The 7,213-nt window shown below is 41.3% G+C and overlaps 1 pseudogene; it reads right to left on the bottom strand.

Annotated features, from left to right (window-relative positions):
* Nucleotides 1–2,062: 2,062 nt before the first annotated feature.
* LOC103079644 (nucleolar protein 56 pseudogene) lies at nucleotides 2,063–2,619 on the bottom strand (annotated as a pseudogene).
* Between the last annotated feature and the right edge of the window lie 4,594 nt (nucleotides 2,620–7,213).

Below are 7,213 nucleotides of genomic sequence, written 5' to 3' on the forward strand. Positions count from 1 at the left end.
TTCCCTACTGTATGTTCCTGAAGTCAATGGCTATGTGTTCCTTTGAATAAGAAACAGGGAATAATGGCCTCATATCCTTGCCATGGTGTTGCAAGGTTCTTCCTTCTGAAAACTTGACAGCTTCAGTAGGTGGGTCTGGGTCTGAAAATTGGCTTGAATTCAGAAATTAGGCAAGGTGTTACAACTTTTTATTGAGGTGACCACTCTTAGATTCCTGATCATCAGTCGTTATTTTATTCTGTTTGCATAGATTGAGAAATACTCTCAATACCTCTGTTTTGCTCATAGGGACAATATGTTCTATTACCCAAATCCATAGCTCTCCATATTTTATATGGAATCCCTACTGGTACAGCAAACTTGTTGAGGATAAATATTCAACTTTCTTAACCTTCTTTGGGTTTCTGCTATTTTTATGATTAAATTTGATTTGCCTGTCCCCTGGCTGTATAAGATCAGAGTCTCTTTATATATTGTCAAGGAGGACCTCGTTGAATTTATTTGTTCAGTCTTTCAATTTTTTTCTCCAAATCATCAATTTCTCTCAAAATAGTAATCCATGTCCTTTGCCTTTATAAATACTATTTTGATGTGCTTTTTAATTGCCTGATACATTACTTCCATCAGTGCCTCCCCTTCCAGCAATACCAGTTCATAACAGTAAAAGTTTTAACAAATTTCACTGTTGCTACATGCTGAGAGATAGCAGTACTCTGCCTGCTGCCAATAGGTGATCCAGTCTGCTTCCTTGGACCACTTCTAGCATTATTGTGTTTTCCAGCTTCTGAGACAGAGATCTGTGTACAGGGTAGTACCCTTGGGATCAATATCTGTGACAAAGCGAAGAGTACAGGAAAGGGTAGAGGGAGACCTTAGGCTATGGTGGAGTAACAGCTATGATGAACTCTGGAGCTGGGAGGGCCCTGCAGAGTTGTCTCCTCACGGGACATGGGGTGCCTCTGAAAAGGGGGTGTTACCTAAAAGAAGTTTGCTGTCTTAACAAACTGGTGGTTGCCAAGGGGGAGGGTTTTGGGGAGGGGTGGAGTGGGAGATTGGGGTTAGCAGATGTAAGCTTTTATATATATGGAATGGGTAAACAAGGTCCTACTGTATAGCACAGAGACCTATATTCAATATCCTATGATAAACAGTAATGGAAAAGAATATTTAAAAAAAAGAATATATAGGGCTTCCCTGGTGGCGCAGTGGTTGGGTGTCCGCCTGCCGATGCAGGGGACAGGGGTTCGTGCCCCGGTCCGGGAGGATCCCGCGTGCCGCGGAGCGGCTGGGCCCGTGAGCCATGGCCGCTGGGCCTGCGCATCCGGAGCGTGTGCTCCGCAACGGGAGAGGCCACAACAGTGAGAGGCCCGCGTACCGCAACAACAACAACAAAAAAGAATATATATATGTATAACTGAATCACTTTGCTGTACAGTAATTAACACAACATTGCAAATCAACTATACTTCAAAAAAAAAGTTTGCTCTCTTTATCCTAGGGCACTTGTTGGGAGACAGGAATCACCTAACAAGTCAAAATCTCCAGCAGGGAGGAAGAGGGATACTTAGTCTCAAAGCCCAGGCACATGCACGTTTGCGTATTAGAGTCCCTGCGTGCGTGCCTGTGTGCGTAGTGCGTGCCTGTGTGCGTATTGCGTGCGTGTGTACGTAAGGAAGGTGCGGTCGACGTTGAGCCTCCGATACACAGGCTTCTCCTTCGGTAAGCAGAGTCCGTAATGATAAAGCCCTTTGTTAGTTTTCACTCTTGACTTGCTTTCTTTTCTAAAAACTAACCCTTCTACTTACGTTGACACAAACTAGGTAATTGTAGAAAGAATTTTAGAGAATTAAAGAAGGGTAGTTCAGCTTACCTGAGGTTTTGCACAGCTTTTTGAGGTAGTGGTGTCCGTTCTCGTTTGAGTACATGTCAGAATGTAGACAAGAACAAGGATAAGGAAGATGAGTTTCTCTCGATATTTTGTAAGGGGCCTTTTTTTTTCCTCGTGAACTTGCTTTTGTTTTTATTGGACTACAGGGGATGAGTTCGGAAATATCTCTGCAAGTTATGCCCCACCAGGGAAATGTCCATTCTCATTTTCCTGGGATAGCTTTCGGAGCGTTTTCTTTTTCTGGGAGCCGCAGCTCTTGCTGGCAGCAGCCTCTTCAGGTCCACTGCTGAGTGGCTCCTCCTTGGAAGAGAATTTCCTCTTTTTCTTGGGGCACTCTTGTTTCCTGACTCTTCCGGGTCACTAACTGGTTCCTCTTTGGGGAAATATTTCTTCCTCTTGGGAAGACTTCCACTTCCAGCTGTCTCTTCAAGATCACTACTAACCAGCTCCTCCTTGGAAAAAGATTTCTTTTTCTTGGGTTTGGAGGAGACAGATGGGTCTTCCATTCCATTCTCCTAAGGAGCCTCCTGGGGCTTTTGCTTTTTCTTGTTTTGGGGTCTTGCACTTGTCTCCCTACTGTCCTCCAGAGTACTCCTGATGTCTTCTGAAGACGCCAGGGCAATCGCAGCCGGCCGTTTCTTTTCCTTCTTCAAGCGTTTCTTCTCCTGTTTCTCTAGTTTCCTAGTAATCTCAGCAGCTGCGTCCTCTGCCTGAACCATTGCCTCCTTCATGACACCCATATTCTTTTGTGGAATCTCTCCAGTCTCATAGAAGGACAGCCACTCCTCAACTTGTCTTGAAGCTTCTCCCCAGATACACTGGTGGGTACCTCAGAGAAGCAATCAGTTTGTGAGGCAATACTGCATTTGTTTGCCAGGTATTGGGAGATGTGACCTTTGTTCTTGGCAGCTGCTGGGCCAATGAAGGTAGCATGGAAAATGGGTCCATATTTTGGGGTGTTATCCCTTGTCTCCAGGGCTCCAGAAACTTCATTGCTTTGCTGGGCCTAGGGAATCACTCAGACACCAGGTCTGGCCATCACTAGGGTTACTTTTAAAATATAACTCCATAAAATATTTTATTTGAAACTTTGTGAATCTCTAGAAGATGACAAATACTCATATTTAAATGTAAGTACAGATGCTCATTGCAAATTAATCTAGAAACACTCTTAGCTCTTGTGTCTCAGGTCCTTTCATTTCGTAGGGACTCCTAAGCTCTGACTGAATATAGACTAAGGTACTGGCAGTGAGGTGGGGAGGAGGTTTAAAAATCATTAATACTATCTTCTGTTACCTTTATTCTGTAAACAACATGAGATTTTAAGATGGCTTATTTTAAAGGTATTTGCTGAAATGACAGCAGGACATTATACCTACACCCTCTGAGTACTTTTCTGATGCTTGGAGTTTGTGGATATAGGACAGCATATATGGCATTATCCTTAGAAATAATGTAGATAACACAGGTGAAAGCGGCTCTAGCCCTTATTTGAGCCCATATTTTTTCTCTTCATGTAGTTAACTTCCAAACTAGTCAGCTTCAATGTGAAGATTCACCTGCATTCACTCTCCATGGAAAATGACACTGACTGCTTCCCCACTTCCATATGTGGGATTTCAGTAGGTGAACACTTTCATCTCAAGTGCTGTCATATGTATTTGCCCCTGTGAACATCTTTTGGGTTCTGCCATCAAATCAGCAAGTTGCCTTCAATGCCAACGGTGGTATTTTATCATGTTGCTTCCCCACAGTAAATTCCAAACCTTCCCTGGCTTGGCTGTGACCACCTGTTCTCCCACACCTGTTTCAATTTATCAACTGTATGCTGTAGTCACAGCTGAGAACTGCTGTAGACATGATGTGATTTCTCATAAATATTTCATAAATTCAAAGTTTCCTGCACTTCAAAATAATTTGAAGGCACTGATTTTACTGAAAATCTCACAGAGACTGACATACACTATTATCATCATTATTTAAGAAAAGAAAGATGAAGTTTACAGCCTTATAAAATAACCTGTATCAATACTAGAATAGCACTACCTTGGTATTTATGCTTTTAAATAAACAACTACAGCCTATGGTAAAATAATTCAAGTGCAGTAATTGGTCTGAAATGTACATATGCTCAGGAAATCCAGGGAAACAGATGTTTGCACATTGCATTTCCTACATGGAATAAGAGACACACTTCACAGAACGATCAAATATGCACCAAAAATCCATTTATACTAATTGGCACAATGTTGTCATTAGTATTTTGAGAATGTAAACAGTGAATTTATGCAAATCATACTTTGTAAGTAACAAAAACCTAAAATTAAGCTTGCTTAAATAATAAAGAAAATTGTCTGGCTTATTAACTGAACAGATAAGAGATCTGTTGAATTTCAGGCTTGGATTGATTCAAGAATAAAAGAACTGTGGCCAGGACTCTGCTTTCCTATCTCCTCTTCTCAGCTTTGTTATTACAGGACAGTCCTACCTTTATTTTTAGAGAATGTATGCTATTGTTTCCTCAGCCTTCATTCTTTTCTGTTTAAGTCAAGTGCAAAAGAGTTTCATATAAAACAAACAACAGTAAAAACCAAGACAATGACGAAGAAAAAAACTCCTTTCGGGCTCCCCTGGTGGCGCAGTGGTTTGGAGTCCGCCTGCCGATGCAGGGGACGCGGTTTCGTGACCCGGTCCGGGAGGATCCCACATGCCGCGGAGCGGCTGGGCCCGTGAGCCATGGCCGCTGGGCTTGTGCGTCCGGAGCCTGTGCTCCACAACGGGAGAGGCCACAGCAGTGAGAGGCCCGTGTACCGCAAAACAACAAAACAAAACAAAAAATCCTTTCTCTCCAGAAGTCTCAATAAACATTTTCTCTCATCTCACCTATTATAATCTAAATGACCATTTATGAAAGAAATATTTTGAACTAAGGAATGAAGCCAATCAGGATCTAGCACTAGGAATTCATCCCTCTGAGACCACATTCTTGGCTCCGGACGCGCAGGCTCAGGGGCCATGGCTCACGGGCGCAGCCGCTCCGCGGCATGTGGGATCTTTCCGGACCGGGGCACGAACCCGTTTCCCCTGCAGCGGCAGGCGGACTCTCAACCACTGCGCCACCAGGGAAGCCCCACCTTCTTGATAATAGGGAAGAGGTGAATTTCCCAATTGAGGATCAAGGTACGTTTTAGGGAGAGGGAGGATGCATGTGAAAGAAGTCAATTTGTATTTGCATCTGTCAGTATGTATACCTATAGATGCATACATACACACACAAATTTGGGATGATGCTGTATTTTTCTGTCTTGTTATTTAGACTTGGAATTTTATCACAAATGTTTTTTTCCATCTCAAAACATAGTCTACAAAAATGTTAGACTTTCAAAGGAAGTGAAGAGCAGGGATTGTCGCTAAGTTGATCACTCTTGCATCAATGGATAAATAATATAGAACATTTTGATCCCATTTTCCTAGAAATTTTTGAAGAGACATGATGGTAAACAGTTCAGCCAAACAGTCTGGTTGTGTAGACATATTTCTTAATGAGAAAAGACTTGACCAGAATAAATGTAATAGCAATATAGCGCTTACATTTTTCCTTCATTGTGGTACATCTTTAGAGGATAAATTTCTCTTTTATAGCAGAAATACAGTTCATATTATTCCTCTCTGATTTAATTCTTTACTTGCTTTATTTCTTTATTTGACCACAATTCTTTTATTCTTGAACTATCCTGTCCTGAAATTAGACAGATCTACCTCTTGTCTGTTCAGTCAGGTACTTTATGATTTATGCCAGTTTTATTTGAGGTTTCTGTTACTTGCAAAGCATGATTTGTAAATGATTTCAGTTCATTTAAATTCTTATAAATGAAAAACTGTCCTCTGAGTAACGTTTATCACCATGGCAATGATGGGCCAAACAGAGGCTCGTTATGCAAGTTTTGTGTCTTTTAGCAGGTAGACATAATCGTGGAATATTGGGTTTGGAAAGTTTCCTCAGAGATCATCTGGGGATGGGGACCCATATCTAGCTCCTTGCCAGCCATATCTGGTCTTGCTAATTCCTTCACATGTCTCATTCACATATTACCTATGGCTGCTTTCATACTGCAAAGGCAGACGTGACTAGTTCTCACTGCAAATTCAAAAATATTTACTAACTGGCTCTTTTCAGAAAATGTTTGCCGACACCTGCTCAAGGTTATGGGTGGCAAACAGATTTTCTATTACTTGATATCTTGGGTAAACTGACAGTAATTTCCTTTAGGGATATTCGGAGGATTGGGGAGGTGCATGAGCAAGGACTGCTGACGTCTGCTTTGGGTTTCTGAGGGGCCAGTGTTTCTACGTATGTTACTACTTAGCAAACATCCTACGTATAAAACTAAAGGAGAAAATGGTTGTATTCAAGGAATGCTGTTCTAAGAGATGGGGAATTAGTTTCTATCTATTACTAACTGTGTCTTCGGATAAACTCTGTGTCTTAGTCAATATCTGCCCTCTCCAAAAGTACATAACAATGCCTAGCCTAATTATGTCTTAGAGAGGCTGGCACATGTGAAAACACATGTGGGGATGCTTTTTATATTATTGGACTAAGAGAAAGAAATACTAATAATTACTTTATCATAATGCTTTGTTGGAAATGGCCATAAATAATGTCTGCATACCAGGGCACTTTTGACTATATATTATTTATAGGATTTATAATCTTTGTTGTAGAATTATTATATAATATACACACGTGTGTGTGTGTGTGTATGTGTATGTACATATATGTACATTCAGTATCATTATACTATATATATTCTCATTTGGTGTATTTAAACCCAAGTAATCTGTTACTGAAGTCTCAGTTCTCCTTTGTGCAATACCACCTTTTGAAGTGTGGTACCATAGCCTGGGTACCTTAGGATGAGACACATGAGCATAAGAGAAATAGGCATGGGAATATCAAACCCTGGGCTTGAGACAGACCCAGGCCCAAGTGCTTTAACTGGCACAGTGATGAAGCTTGCTCCCATATTGCCATGAAGAGTTTCAACTTACATTGAAGTGATGAGTTGGGAATGGTGACAGTGAGCCTAGTGAGTTACTCTTCACCTGATAATGTATGAAATGGTGAGGGATGGACTTTGGACGGCCCATTGTCAGCAGGATTGTGAGAAAAGGTGGCAAAAATTTTAGAAAATATATAATATCACAGTTGCAGTTTCAAATATTTCTTATCTTCTTTTCTATTTGGGACATTACCATTCCACAGTTGGTCACCATGTTGTACCAAAAATATTTCGTTTATCCCAACTTCCCCTTGTAGTCCAT

Source organism: Lipotes vexillifer, unplaced genomic scaffold (assembly GCF_000442215.2).
Source record: "Lipotes vexillifer unplaced genomic scaffold, Lipotes_vexillifer_v1.1 scaffold100, whole genome shotgun sequence".
Classification (NCBI taxonomy): Eukaryota; Metazoa; Chordata; class Mammalia; order Artiodactyla; family Lipotidae; genus Lipotes; species Lipotes vexillifer.